Below are 15,551 nucleotides of genomic sequence, written 5' to 3'. Positions count from 1 at the left end.
AGCTAGCAATAAAAGATTTATTTCAGAGTGCACAGATACAACCAAAAGTGTACACTATTTTATTTAAATATTTGAGATACACGGTTGATAAACAGAATATAAGGTTACACAAATAAGGGTTTTTTGTTTTGTTTTGTTTTTTTGTGTGTGTATTACTAGATAGTAGTTTTCCATTCCATCACCCTAGGTATTCACACTCCATCCAGTAGGTGGCGGAAATGCACCAAAAGCTGGTTTACCAACCGCCAATAAACACCAAAGAAGAAGAAGAAGAAGAAGAAGAAGAACTACGCAGATAGCAAGAGAAAGCGGAGCTCGCTGGATTTGATACGTTTTATGTCCTAGAAAACATTTGTACAGGTAGGTTATAACTCCAGTACAGACTCTACTAATTTTAACACTCGCGGACATTGTTTTTCTATATTTAATCCAATCTGATCCGTCTGAGAGATATGAGAATTAATTGCTGACAAGCGACAGGCCTAAAGCACAGAAACATGAGCGTTTCAGATACTTATAAATTCTCTTTTATAGTGGACAAGACCGCGAGTATGTTTTCAAAGAGGGTTTATTGAACACAAATCTGTTTTCTGAAAGTGTTTTTCGTATTTCCGCTTCTGTGTTTAGCTGTTGTTTCTGTGATGCGAAATCGAAAGTATTTTTAACCAGACATTTCTCAGTCCGCTAAAGTCTGACGAAACTTTGACTTCCGAGTACATACCGAAATCCCTGATAGCCAGACAACTTTGACATCCGAGAACCTACAAAATCCCATAATACACCGAAAAAATATATAATCATAACCTTTAACAACATACCAAAATCACAGATAACCAGACAATGAAAATATAAATAAATAAATATAAAAATGATTTGTGTTTGGGACGCTGTAAGCACGGAGACTGTAGTGTACACCGTGAGTTTGAAAAGGGTTATCTTAAATGATTAAATATGAATAAACAGTGCTAATAAACAGCTGCTGAGGTCGTATACACACAACCGGCACATGCGGGAACGTAACTGTCAATTTAGTCACCGCCCCTTTTTAGGGAAAACAAATATGCTAGATTTCCCATAGACTTCCAGACAAAATAGCGACACAAAAGCAACGTCCGTTTTACTATGTATTTGAAAGTTAAACATCTTTAAATGTATTATATCTTAATATTTAGAGTACTGAGTGCACTTTTCTGTTCAGCCATACAACTAGCCTGGCTTAGCTTTCGATTAGCATCATACGTAATTCATGATATTTCCATAACAGCAAGATATTGATGATGATGGCAGGTAGACATGAATTTCAAATTTGGGGTTTTGCAAACATTGTTGGTGCACCCCAGACAGCAAGCAGTTTCGGCCCAGATCCGGGCCATATCTGGGCCGCATGGATTTCACGCGGACCAGATGTGGGCTGGATCTGGGCCAACACTATGTTGCTGTCTGGGACCCAACCACACAACAGCTCTTGGACATGTTGTAAGGTTAGTCCAACTTCCTCGATCCAAGACTGTATGGGCGGTTTGTTTTCCCCCTAAAAGTGGGCGTGAATCTGTTCATGGACATTCTATAACTTCTGCGCCGGTTGTGCGTATTCTCAAGTGAAGCGAGTTGAGGCTTTGGACCCAGAAACAGCTTTAATTACGTCACCACTTAACAACCAAACTAGTACTTACCTTTTTTTCTTTTCTATCATATTCCCAAAAAAAAAAAAAAAAAAAAAAAAAAAAAAAAAAAAAAAAAAAAAAAAAAAAAAAAAAAAAAAAAAAAAACCCTTGCTACGTGTTCTGTACTACACTAACTGAGACCTGTCATAGCACTGTATACCGTTGTTGTTCTCGTTGATCTGATTGTTTCTACTGTTCATCATTTGTAAGTCGCTTTGGATAAAAAGCGTCTGCTAAATGATTAAATGTAATGTAAATGTAAATATGACCAGTGCATCTGTTTGTAACTCACTTTATTTTACACAGTGTTTTGTGTTGCTGTTGCTGCTAACTCAACATATTTCTTCATATCATTAACATCATCATCTCCAGGTCACACTGAACAGCAGATTGTTGTCTCAAGCCAGTGCTGATCAATGACAGTTTATCTGCAGTATGAGAGAGAAGAGAGGAAAGATGAGTCTCTCACAGAAACAGAGGTAAGACTGAGTCTGCTTTCAGAGAATCATTTTAAACCACTGCTGCAGTTTCAGAGCTTTGCTGGAAAAAAAACAAACACTTAACAAACTTTGTTTTATATTTACAAATGATTTGCACAACTTTAGAGCTTCATAACTTCCTAATTAAAAAATTAACATAAAAAGTAGCCGACAGATGATAAACATCTGAGAACTGAAGATCAAAATCATCATTACAGGCAATGACTGCACACTTAATTTAAAGGTTTATATGATGCTTTTTATTGTTTTAATCTTTCTTTAGTGTGTAATATATCTGTGTAAGATCTTCAAAGTTACAAAGGTCACAGTCTCCTGTAAAGTGATTTATTCTATCTAACAGAGAACACTGATCCAGAAATGATTAAAAGGCCTTGACTGAAGTCCAGATATTAATTTCACAAATGTGTGCATCTCAGTGTGAAATAGTAATGCTGTTCAAAGGTTTACACAAAGAGAAGACGAGGCTTCAGTGAGTTGTAGTGTTGTCGTCATGTTGTGGAGACGCTGTGTGTTTGGATGTGAAAGCAAACCTGCTTTGTTTGGAATCAGTGTTTATGATTTATTAATAACTCTGTTCCTGAGCCGTACGACCCAAAGGTTAGCTTTGTGTTACAGCACGCTTTATGAAGCTGCAGTGCATTTTCTCCCAGCTTCCTGTGTACAACATCAGCTACACACACCTAAATACACTGTACATAAAATACAATAAACCCACACCTACATTACATGTTATACAGAAATTGTTAAAACAAATGGGAGTCTGTAAGCAAGAATGACTGCTATCTTTAAAACTCTGCAATCGTTTCTGTGAAGGACTAGAGAGAATGTGTGTCGATATAAAACACAGATGAACCTCCTGTAGAAAAGTTTCTCTTCTCTCTTTGTGTCATAAGTGTAAGATCAGGATCACATGTGTCTGTGAAGAGTGAGCGGTCAAAGGAATGGTGAAGGACCGAACTTCAGTGAGAAAAAAAACATCTATCAAAAGGTATTTATTATCTTTGACATTATAAATGTTGTGTTGGCTTATTTCTTGCTCCACTAAGATGCTTGTGATAGAAGAGTGAATGAAATACAACAATAAATTACTGATTTCCTCTTTACTGAACTCAGTCTGGAGCTTCTTTCCAGTAACACAATCACACAAGCTGCCCACAAGGAGGTATAAATTAAACCATGGAAAATAGATCATGCAGACAAACATGAATATGTCTTTCCATCTATCCATAGTCATAGATGGACAAATTCATTTCTAAACTGTGCTTCATTACCATCCTCAACAGTGAAGCTCCTTTAAATGAGACTGAAGGAGCTCCTGTAGTAAAGTGTTTTTGTTCTTTGTGTCATTAGTGTAAGATCAGGATCACATGTGTCCAGCTCTGTGTCTGTGAAGAGTGACATGTCAAAGGGTGACGGACCAGACTTCAGAGAAGAAACAACATCACGAACCAAACGGTATTTGATCTGTTTCTTATTTTTGTTTACACACAGACTGTGTCAGAAAGTGTGTCAATAATTGTAAATAAAAATAGTGTATAAATAATTATCATAAAACTACTTGTAGTCCCAAAATTTTCACTTATTTATTGTTTTTTTATTTTTAAAGTGTATATATATACTTTGGTCATATATATATATATTATATATATATATATATATATATATATATATATATATATAGTATAATAGATAATATATATTTTATTTATTTATTTTTTTTCCCTAAAAATGCAGTATGTTGATTTTTATTTACTATCAGGTTTCAGTATGAAACATCAGATCCAGATTTACAGCCTCACAGGAACCACAAGAATTTTACAGACAGTCTCCTGCAGATCTTCCAGGTAATAAAACACATTTTCAAGAATATTTAATAATTATAATAAACAAATATGTTATTGAATAAGAGTGTGACAGAACTTTTATTTCTATTTTTTTCTTAAGAACCTATAAAATAAGAATAGATGAAGATTTTTACTGTCATTCATTTTTGTCTTTCTTTTTAATAACTGAATTAATAATTTTGACCAAATATAGATGAAGATTTTTTGTCATTCATTTTTGTCTTAATTTGTAGGATCTTGAGAGCAAAATAATTACATTTCTGAAGAAAGAACTGGAAAAGTTTAAGAAAATATTACAAAAAGAGAACTTACAATACTTTGTGAAGGACTTTAATGAGAACAGATGCAGTATGAAAGAAGCAGCTCTTGATCTCACGCTCTACTTCCTGAGAGAGATGAAGCAAGATGAAGCTGCTGATACTCTAGAAAGTAAGAGACACTGATCATCTGTCATATTGTCAATTATAAATGTAGAGAGAAAATAAGATTAAACAATATCTGTATTTTTGTTTCTGTTTAGATGAGCTGATCTTCATTCATCAGCTAAAGTGTAGCCTAAAGAAGAAGTATCAATGTGTGTTTGAAGGAATTGCAAAAGCAAGGTGACTCTACACTTCTGAAGAACATCTACACAGATCTCTATATCACTCAGGGTTGTAGTGAACAGGTCAATACTGAACATGAGGTGAGACAGATTGAAGTTGCTTCCAGACGTCATGAATCACAGGAGAATCAGGCTGAGTGCAAAAATGTGTTTGAAGCATCTGAAGAAGACAAGCAGATCAGAACTGTACTGACAAAAGGAGTTGCTGGCATCGGAAAATCAGTCTCTGTGCAGAAGTTTGTTCTGGATTGGGCCGAAGGAAAAGAAAATCAAGATATCAGCTTTCATATTTCCTCTTCCATTTAGAGAGATGAACTTAAAGAAGCAAGAAAAACTAAGTTTGATGGACCTTATAACTCAGATTTTTCCCAGAGACAAAAGAACTGAACCTTACAAGAAAGAAATCAATTCAAAGTCTTGTTCATTCTTGATGGATTGGATGAATGTCGTCTTCCTCTAAACTTTAAGGATAATGAGACGTGGTCTGATGTATCATCACCAGCCTCTCTGGATGTTCTCCTGACGAACCTCATCAAGGGAAATCTGCTTCCTTCTGCTCTCATCTGGATCACCAGCAGACCAGCAGCTGCCAGTAAGATTCCCTCCTGACTGTATCGACCGGCTGACAGAGATACGAGGATTCAATGATGCACAAAAAGAGGAGTACTTCAGAAAAAGATTAATGGATGAGAATCAGGCCAAAGAAAAATCATTGATCATGGTTAAAACAATCAAAGAGTCTCTTTATCATGTGTCACATCCCAGTCTTCTGCTGGATTTCAGCCACTGTTCTCCAGAACATTTTAGAGGAGAAAAAGAAATAATGTTGTGAAAAACAATCAGGCTGATGATGCCTCCAAAACACTACAGGAGTCAAACACTGAAGACACTCCTAAGACTCTGACACAAATGTACACACACTTCCTCAGATTTCAGATCCAGCAGAGCAGACGAAAGTATGATGGAGAATATACAGCAGATGTTTCCTGGGATAAAGATGCCATCTTTTCACTGGGGAAACTGGCATTTGATCAGCTGGAAAAGAAACAATGTGATCTTCTATGACACAGATCTGGAAGCCTGTGGTATTGACGTCTATAAGGCATCAGTGTACTCAGGCATGTGTACCCAGATCTTTAAGGAGGAAACAGGGATCGTTCTTGGGTACCATGTACTGCTTCGTTCACACGCTTGAGCATTCAAGAGTTTATTGCAGCGCTTTATGCGCATCTGTTTCTAGACATCAACAAGAAGTGTGTGTTTGATCAAGACTCTACAGAAACAGGAAAACAAAAAGTGAAACCAAGATTGATTTGCTCAAGACTGCAGTGGACAAGGCACTAGAGAGTGATAATGGACACCTTGATCTTTTTCTTCGATTCCTCCTTGGTTTGTCACTCCAGTCCAATCAGAGACTCTTTCAAGGTCTGTTGACACAGAAAAATGGAAATGAGCAGAGCAAAAAGGAAATAGTTCAGTACATCAAGCAGAAATTAGAATCTAATCTGTCTCCAGAGAGATCCATCAATCTGTTCTACTGTCTGAATGAACTGAACGACCAAACTCTGGTGAAAGACATTCAGACCCACCTTAGCAAAGGAAGTCTCTCATCTGCTGATCTTTCACCTGCCCAGTGGTCTCTGCTTTGGTCTTTGTGTTGTTGACATCAGAGGAGGAGCTGGAGGAGTTTGAGCTTCAGAAATTCAAGAAATCAGACGAGTGTCTCATTAGATTATCAGCAGTCATCCAAAACCTCCAAAAGAGCTCTGTAAGTTATTTAATATATTTTGTCATGTTTTGTTCTCATCTTAAAATTGTATTAATCTACACTGATACATAGCAGGCTTGGACACCCCTGATTTATAGTGATAATTAACCGTATACCAGTTACAAGTAGGGATGGGAATCACCAGAGACCTCACGATACGATATTATCACGATACTTGTGTCACAATACAATATTATTGCGATTTTAAATATATTGAGATTATATTGCAATATTTCAGTGCTTGAGAGAAAACTACTGTTAAATTTAAATTAAATTACATAAACATGTAGTCTTACATCTAGGGATGCACTGAAATTAAAATTCTGGATGCACTTGACCGAAAACCGAAAATGCTTTGTAATGATTATTTATTATTTTATGAAAAGAATATACATTTATATTCGTAAGACTTTTTAAATTTAATTCTATTTTAATGATACTGAATTAAAAAAACAAACCACAATAACAAAGTAAAATAACCACACTTTTAATATTGGTAAACACTTTACATAAGGTTCATGAAGTTAACTACTTTAGTTTACAATCTAAGAATTTATTCATCTTAGTTCAAATTAATTTTAACATTTACTAATTAATTATTAAAATCAACAGTTGTGCTAGTTAACAGTTAATGCACTCTTAATTAACGTGAACTAACAATGAACAACTGTATTCTCATTAACACTAAGAAAGATTAATAAATACTGTAATGTATTGTTCATTGTTCCTTCGTGTTAGTTAATGCATTAACATTAATGGAACCTTACTGTAAAGTGTTACCTTAATATTAAATATCAATATATTATTTTTTATTCACTTCAGTGAATAAGAATCAGAAATAATTTGTTGGAATTATTTATTTATTTTTTTTTTTTTTGGGATACAATTTCCGCAATCTCGTCATCTTTTATTTTACTAACTTACTGTATGCTGAAAGTGACCCAGCTGACCTCACCAGAAAAACAAAACAAAAACTCAACACTACCATCTAGTGAATTTCAAAGAAATTTTTATTATTATACCAAATAAAAAACAAAAAAAAAGATACATACCATCCATCCGTATATCAATACAGTATTGCCGTGGAAAACATTGCGATACTATACTGTATCGTTTTTTTTCCCCCACCCCTAGTTATAAGTATATATCTCTTAGGGTTGAATCAGAACACATTTTCTTTTACTTTTTTTCTTTAAAAACTGCAGTCCTTTGGAATTAAAGTGCAGTGCTGTTTTATTAGATTTACATGGGTTTTATGTAAAAATTCTCTTTTCATCAAAGTTAGTTAGCTACAGAAGAAGCACATCATGTTATTATAAAACACATTGTTCCATAGTTATTTCTACTCCAATATGCAGTTCAACTTCTACAACTTCTGCTATAAAGGAGATATACTCTTACATAACCTCAATAAATAAATTATTAAACCTCCAGATTCTCCACCTCAAGACACTCATCCAGATAATAGAGCAACCCTTTTAAATGTATAACTCATCGCCATTAATGATATAAACCTAATATTCATTTACACATTTTATTAAGTTTTTATACAAGCATGCTAGTTTGTTTCATGTAGGAAATCTGAATCAATGCAATTCTAATATATATGCAGTGTATTTACTGTTCATCTAAAAAATAATTGGTATACTTTTTTGTATTTAAATGTATTACATGTGATTTGATTTATTTCTCTTGTAGTTTAAATGATTGTGGCTTAACAGACAAAAGCTGTCCAGCTCTGGCTACAGTTCTTGGATCAGATACCAATCTGAAAGAGCTGAACATGAACAATAATAATCTGCAGGATTCAGGAGTGGAGCTCCACTGCACTGGACTGAAGAATATTAATTGCAAATTAGAGATACTGAGGTAAGTTTTGTGACAATCACTACTGTTTGGTTAGAATTCAGATCCATCTGTTAACATGGACCTAGATAATTTGCCACAGAATTGAGGACCCAATTGCTTCAGCTCAGTGAAATTTGCAGCATGAACTCTACATTCCAGGGCCCTCATTTATGTGTAATGAGTGCATAAGAACGCAAAGCATGGGATCTTCCATCTTGTACTTAAACGCAGGAATGTGTGTAAATAAAAGCACAACTCTGAGCATGCTTGAGCAGAGAATCTAGTGCTAGAATGGCAATACTACAAAAAAGAAAGTGATGCTGGTGTTTCCTGTGTGCTTTTAATTGCAAATACTCAATTTATAAATTCATAGATCAAGCTAGACATTTGCATAATTGGTGAAAAAAGCAATAAAAGACACACTGCAAAAAAGGCTTATCTTACTTAGTATGTTGTTGTGTTTCTAGTCAAAATATCTAAAAACTCTTAAATCAAGATGCATTTACTAGATAAGAAAAAAACACATACGATATTTAGTCGTTTCCTGGGGGAAAAGGTCTAAATGAAGTTAATTTTGCTTAAAACAACTTAAAAACCCTCTTAAAACAAAATTATTTTGAACTTTTTGTTTAAGTCTAGATCTAGGCACGATGAGTAGACAGATCACTGGGAGTTTCTCAATGTTCTGCACGAGTGAATCAGATCTCTGCTCTACTGCAGGACAAACACTGTCAACTCTACACACTGATGTACATTATTACATAGTTACAAGGACATTTTTTAATTGTTGCTGCTGGTTTTATTTATTTTTTTTTTATTTGTCTTCTATAAGAGATTGCTGACCGAAAAAAAAAAAAAAAAAAAAACGTATGTGACTTTTGTAATGTGGCTATCATCATCAGCAGCAGCAGTATTTGTCAACTGTCAGCTAAAACATGCTGGTAAATATTCAGATTAAACTGAAGTGTTTTCTCTTTATGCAGTCTGAAGAACAACTGTATCACAGAAGGAGGGTGTCATGTTCTGGCTGCAGCTCTAAAATTCAAACCCTTCAAATCTGACAGAGCTGGATCTGAGTGAGAATAAACTAGGAAACCCAGGAATGAAGATCATCTTGACTCTGTTTGAAAATGTACAGTGTAGACTGGAAAAGCTTGAAGTAAGTATTTTAAAAGTGTATCCCATTAATTACCCAGACTCTAGTGACCCACCACAGTTTCATAGATTGAAAAATATTTTACACTTCTCATCAGGACTGCACACAATTAATCAAAATAAACCTCAAAATTGTGATATGTGTTAATGCAGTTATCAAATCACAAAAGGCTGCATTTTAAGTTAGAAGAGCAGAAGTTCTGAATGGCTGGTAATAAAAATAATAAAAGAAATGGCTGGTGAGCGAATTTATTTTGAGCTTTTAACATGAATTTAAAAGGTTCACCTAGTTTTTGCGTTCATGTAATTTCCAACATTGTTTTGGCAGATGATGTGAACAGATTTTCACCAGATTTGTACAACAAAGTGTTTATAAACCTGTTATGAACTAAACACAGAAACCTAAAGGTCATTGTTCAGTTTTCCACCAAAATGAAAACCTGAGGCCCTTAACATTTGAAAGTAAAGAAATGAAGACAAGAATTACAATAATAAATATATCATTAATCCTTCAAAATTTAAATTTCTTCTTTAAGCTGCTTGTTCTATGTAGTGTTGTAAGTGTAGTTTAGGCTTAAGTATTGTACTGTAAAATACAAAATATTTGTATAATTATCATATTAAAAAATAAGAATTTCACAGTGTGATTATCTTGCAAATCTCATATTGGTGGATAAAACTAGCAGCTAAATGTGCTATCTGTGTAATTGTATGTGTATCTTAATTAGTTGTGTTCTCTCTTCTACAGGTTAAACTGCATCAGTGTTACAGATGAAGGTTGTGCTGCTCTGGCATCAGCGTTTAATTCAAACCTAAGAGAGAGCTGGATCTGAGCAGAATCAAATAGGAGACTCTGGAGTGACAGAAATCTCCAGTCTGCTGAGAAATTCACAGACACTACAGATACTCAGGTCTGAATTTGGTTAATCTAAACATGAATCAATGTAAAGCTCCAGCTGGTCTGTAAACTGATGCTGTGTCACAAGGAATGGGTCAGTGATGGTGAAATTGGTGGGTTGGTGTAGATACATTTATAAAATATTGACAGATTGATTTTTTTAAGGTGATGGGTAATATCCTAATGGTGTAATAAATGCTTTTATGTATGTATGTATGTATGTATTTATTTATTCATTCATTCATTCATTCATTTAGTCTTTCTGTAGACTTTCAGACTGCAGTATCACTAAAGAAGGTTATAATACAGTAGGTTATAATTGTGGAAAATTTGAAAATTGCATTTGTTGTCGTTTATGTTCACCAGTTTATAACTTTACCCAGCTTTACTGTGAAAAGAGTCCATTCAGGTCAAAATTCCCATAGTGCATCTTTTTATTTTTTTCATTCTAGAACATGTACTTGTGTGACAATCTGTGTTATAAGGAAGGATAACATCTTTTTTCTAATAGACTTTCAGACTGCAGTATCAGTGAAGAAGGTTATAAAGCTCTGTCTTCAGCTCTGAGATCAAACCCTTCACACCTGATAGAGCGGATCTCACAGGAAATGATCCTGGAGGCATCAGGAGTGAAGCAGCTCAGTGATTTACTGCAGGATCCAAACTGTCAACTCAAGGACTCTGAGGTGAGACCTGATTGAAATAATCTAAATAAATGATACGCATGTGAATTATTTGTATTATATAAACATTATATTATATATATATATTATATTATATTGTATTAAGGAATAATTGACGATAGCTCAAATTAATGACACATCGGGTGTGCATTATTTTTCTAATAATTCAACGTCCCAGAGTCAATTATTCCGCTTATACTACGGTTACCACACCTCAAGACTATCGATCAGATGAGATTTTAAAAAGGGGATTCGTCTGGTTTTTTGTACTTAAATCACTGTTGTGAGTTAGGATTATTTCTTCCACATCTCATCCAGTGCCTCTTTTGCTGGTTCAATGGTCATTTTAAAGCTGGTAATGGAGGCTTGAACGGTTGATAGCATTCTAATGCAGTTATTAATGAATTTATTAAAAAGGCGAGAGGCGAGAGAGACATAGCAGACTCTCTGTTTGTTCTGCCCGACCGGATGAAGAGACCGGCCCCCCGAAAGAGAGAGAGAGAGAGCTTGTTGTGAATTCTGCTTGGGCCGCTTCCTCTGTGCGTCTCTCAATAGTGTTTCTTACGCAGCAGCCATCTCTTTTCCTAAACCGTGCTGATATTACCTCACATGAGAAAATGTCATTTGGTGTTTACCTTCGGAAAATCGTAGCTACTACTAAATATTGTAGAAACTTAATTTTCTGTAAAGTTGCCGTTGCAATGATTTGAATCATAAAAAGCGCTATACAAATAAATTTAAATTGTTTTTGTTAGTCCTGTAATTTCCGTTATTACAGCTTTACTATATGTGAAGTGATATGGAACTGTGTTATGCGTTCAAGAGAGCTGGCGGAACTACATTCGCCGTGCGTTTCTCAGAAAATAATTGCACACCTCAGAACGTTCGTCAGCCAATCAGATTCAAGCATTCAACGGCCCCGTAGTATAAATTATGTTATATTATTACACTAATTCAGTAAGGTACACTATCTGTTGTTGAAAAAGATCAAACATGAAAGATCAGCTGCTGTTATTGTGATAATTGTCAGCACACATTTTAGTTGTGTTAAAAGTTACAGCTTAATCAGACATTTTGGGTCACTAGATGTGCTGGTGTTCAGTAGTTTGGTGCCTCAATAGTTAACATTTATGATTGTGTTATTAGTGTGACATTTCTCATGAAACGTATTCAGTGTGATTTATTATCCTGACTGTTTAAATGTTACTGAATGCACTGTACAGTTATTTCCATCAAGCTCAGATTCACAACACTGTAGATCTACTACACCAGCAGATTTATCACAGACCACAAACAGGTGATGTGTGTCAGGAGAGGATCAGTGATAAACACACACACACACACACACGTCTGAAACCTGCAGTTCCTCTCATAATGAGCAGAATTACTGTTCATCAACACAGACATCAATTAAATAAAACTAGCCCAGAGTAGGGTGGGACAATATGAGCTAAAATTCATATCACACATATTTTACACTGTCCAGGATATTGTCAATATTTGATTGTGATATGAGGGAAAAAAAAAATACCAGGCAAAATATTTACCTTTACATAACTAGAAAAAGTGAGGAATTGGACATAGACCTGAAAAGTATTTTTTTTATATATATTGTGCCATTGTTTTTCTCAAAAAGTGCAAATATGCAACATAAGGTAGGCCTGTATGAATTGAATGAAATATTGTGTGTTTTGAGTTGGCCAGCTTGTGATTCCCAAAAATTTTTCTGCCTGGCCCTCCTTTTGTAAAGAAAAATATTTTCAAGGTCCCCCACCCCCTCTCTACTTCTACTTTTTTTTCCTTTTTTTTTTTTTTTTGGAAAGTCTCTTATGCTCACCCAAGGCTACATTATTTATTAAAAATACAGTAAACCACTGTAATATTGTGACATATTGTCTATTGAATGGAATGATCTTCTTTGAATGTTTAAACATATAGGCTACTGTATTCCTGTCAACAAAGCTGTCTTTTTAAGCATCATTATTCCAGTTCTTCAGTGTCACATGATCTTCAGAAACCACCATTCTTGTTTTTGATTACACGATGATTTGCTGCTCAATAAACCATTTCTGATTATTGTCAATGTTGTAAACATTGTGTGCTTAGATATTTTAGAAATCTGTTCTTTTGTGTCAGAGCGCTGGGGTCCAATCAGAAATCGAACGGGCATCAGTTTTCTACCTGTCATGGATTTGTCGCGTCACCTCCACAGCAGAAAACATCACTGTCGCTTCTATTTGCTTTTGTCTTATATGATCAAGTGGGGGAAAACAATACAGTTGTAGTCTTTATCACCCTGCAGAGGTTTCTAATGGGGAACCCCCCCGGACTGTGTCTTTGTTTTTTGTTTTTTGATTTCTACCCGTGGGGAACGCAGAATGTGATTTCTACTGAAGAGGACTCTAAAATGTTAGCACTAACTGCCTCGTGCAGATAGTGTGGTTGTGCTTCGGGTGATCCTTGATCCTTTCTGAAGCCATCCCCTCACTCTCTCCCACTTGTGCGCTTTCTGTACTGTCCTGTAGAAACAAAAACACCAAAATGAAATCATCATAAAAAATCACTTTGATATTGTGAAATATATTTAACTGAAAACTGATTCACAAAACCTTTCCACTTTTACACTTTCTAGTAAACAGTGGGTTTGGAAACAAAGCGCACAAACATTAGTCATTAAACACTTATTTAATGTATTCAGATGAAAGTTTAACAATATTAACAAAAGGTATTCACAAGCAGTGTTTTCAGATCCCCCAGTTACTCTGTTTTAATCAGAAAACCTCAACAATACAGTGTAGGTAAAAAAAGTGTAAATATCAAATTAAAGTACATTGATTTTATTGAAACTAAGTACCAATCACACACCTATCACAAAAGCTCAATGAGAATCCTCCAAGCAAGTGACAGTGCAGTGTAGCAGATCGAACGATTTTCTTAGCAATGTTTCAAGAATATAAAATGGAATCCTTAAAATGACTATACAAGGGGAAAAGAAGAACTGGTTTACTGTATGACTTCTTTTAAACCAGTGGTTCTCAACACGTTTGATAAAGTACAACTTCAGAAAATATTTCGTTATTGAAATATTAAGTTCCACATAATGCCAACATTAACAGTCAGCAGCGTAGTAATGTTAGCCTAAACATGCAGCTACAGCCTCTACAGCTCAAAAATGAGGCAGTTTATTCCTAATAAGAATATTTATTGTTGTCAGCGCAACTTTAACATTGTTAAACACAGTTGGAACATAAACAAACACTGTGCTACATACAGGTAAATGAAAAATTAGTTGTTTAAATTAAAAATGTGTTATAACAAAAGTTAGATAACTGTACTTAAATGTAAAAAAAAAAAACAAAAACATTATACAGTTATAATTAATATAAATGAATATTAACATTAATTTATATTAAATTAGAGATCACCTCCGTAAACCACTAGAAGGGGGCCTCGACACTTTAAGAACCACTGCTTAAACCAATCAATAAATTTATTTAAATTCAATTTCATTAATTCATTTAAATGTACCCACAGTTGCAATTATATATTTCAGGAAAAACACTTTGAAACCTATATAAGCATAAAAACATTATATACACACCAAATGCATGGGATTATATCAGGAAAATGTGGAAAAAAATCTCTAAAAGACAGACATTAAACACACAATTTACCAGCAAACACAACAGTTCAGATGAGCATTATGACTTGAGCTTCTGTTGATAAAGCAATACAAAAATACACACAACAGGTATTATATTTATGCAGGTTACATGTCCTTCCCCCATTTGTAAAACTATGGTAATGATATACTTACTATTTTCAAAAGATAATAAAGATATAGATTCTCTTACCTTATTTTACCCAGGACCTCGCAGAACAATCATCTGAACCCTTCTTGTTCACATTACAGTTTTTGTTATCCATTGACATGCCCCAAACGGCAAATACGCTCCAAAGTAAATAAAAAAAAATGAACAGGCAAATATAAAATAACTTGGGATTACTGACACCAGAGCAGTTACAACGAGCAGCAGCTCATGTCAGCCGCCAACCTCTCTCCTCTCACTCACAGGAAAGTATCGATGAATAAAGGCTCTCTGAGAACCATTTCATTGTCCAGTTTTCCTGAAATGAAAGCCCGATAACCAATCTAGATCAAATAGCAAATTAAAGTAAACAACAATTAGTGGAACGTTTCAGCATGATAAAGCAGCGAAATTTTTTAGTTTTATTGTTGTTAATGCTGATAATATTTAAATATACTTTAGATTTTAGAATAGGTGTCATGATTAAAATATTGTACAATGCCTATTAAAATAAAATAATAATCTTAAAAATTAATAATATATTTAAAAGTTTTGTTACCTTTTTACATTAGATTTTCATGTAAAACAACTGACCTTTTACCTTTACTTCAACAATGAAGGTTTTTCAGTGCCGGACTGGGTAGTTGGCTGTTACGTGCTCTCTGTTTTGATGACTAATGCCTGGTAAGCACACAGAGGTCAAACAATCCATCCTCGAATCTTTATCGTCATTTGTTGTTAGTCCAGTGTTTGGTGAATTCTGCTACATAATAATAGG

At 34.6% G+C, this 15,551-nt stretch overlaps 2 long non-coding RNA genes across 3 annotated transcripts; both read left to right on the top strand.

The window, feature by feature from the left end:
- The first annotated feature begins 242 nt into the window (after positions 1 to 242).
- Positions 243 to 3,577, top strand: LOC122144908. Of its 2 annotated transcripts, XR_006159927.1 has the most exons (4): positions 243 to 360; positions 2,037 to 2,143; positions 3,058 to 3,152; positions 3,515 to 3,551. It is a non-coding gene; the product is annotated as an uncharacterized LOC122144908 (long non-coding RNA). The 2 variants fall into 2 exon arrangements; XR_006159928.1 differs by lacking the exon at positions 3,058 to 3,152 and having other exon boundaries at positions 3,515 to 3,577.
- Positions 3,578 to 6,319: 2,742 nt separating this feature from the next.
- LOC122144910 lies at positions 6,320 to 9,268 on the top strand. The gene is made up of 3 exons (XR_006159930.1): positions 6,320 to 6,380; positions 8,079 to 8,249; positions 9,212 to 9,268. It is a non-coding gene; the product is annotated as an uncharacterized LOC122144910 (long non-coding RNA).
- Positions 9,269 to 15,551: the final 6,283 nt, after the last annotated feature.

The sequence above is a fragment of the Cyprinus carpio genome, unplaced genomic scaffold (genome assembly GCF_018340385.1).
Source record: "Cyprinus carpio isolate SPL01 unplaced genomic scaffold, ASM1834038v1 S000006798, whole genome shotgun sequence".
Taxonomy (NCBI): Eukaryota; Metazoa; Chordata; class Actinopteri; order Cypriniformes; family Cyprinidae; genus Cyprinus; species Cyprinus carpio.
This window is presented reverse-complemented; position numbering and strand designations above follow the sequence as displayed.